Source organism: Bison bison, unplaced genomic scaffold (assembly GCF_000754665.1).
Source record: "Bison bison bison isolate TAMUID 2011002044 unplaced genomic scaffold, Bison_UMD1.0 scf7180017862984, whole genome shotgun sequence".
In the NCBI taxonomy this organism is placed as follows: Eukaryota; Metazoa; Chordata; class Mammalia; order Artiodactyla; family Bovidae; genus Bison; species Bison bison.
In genome coordinates, this window is record NW_011493556.1 from 701,614 (window position 1) to 701,843 (window position 230).

General features: G+C 73.0%; 1 protein-coding gene across 1 annotated transcript in view; it reads left to right on the forward strand.

Moving 5' to 3' along the window:
- The first annotated feature begins 200 nt into the window (after positions 1-200).
- Positions 201-230, forward strand: part of NELL2 (NEL-like 2 (chicken)) — a 389,871-nt gene continuing 389,841 nt past the window's right edge. Inside the window, exon 1 of the mRNA XM_010833122.1 lies at positions 201-221. The gene's annotated coding sequence lies outside the window, so the exon portion shown is untranslated. The remainder of the gene's footprint in view (positions 222-230) is intronic.

Sequence of the window (230 nt, forward strand, 5' to 3'; positions counted from 1 at the left end):
CGAAGGAGCTTAGCGTAGCCGGGATCGGCGAGAGAGGGAGGACGCGGCGGAGGTTGTCGCCGCTCCGGGGTCCGCTAGACGGGGCTTGGGGACCGAAAAGCCCGCGTAGGAGAGGGACGCGGGGCGCCGGGCCTCGCCCTCGGACTGCCTCCCTTCTCCTCCTCTCCCCGCCTCCCCGACACGCCCCTCCCTCGCCGAGGAGCAGTCTCTCAGCGCGTCTCCCGGCGCTC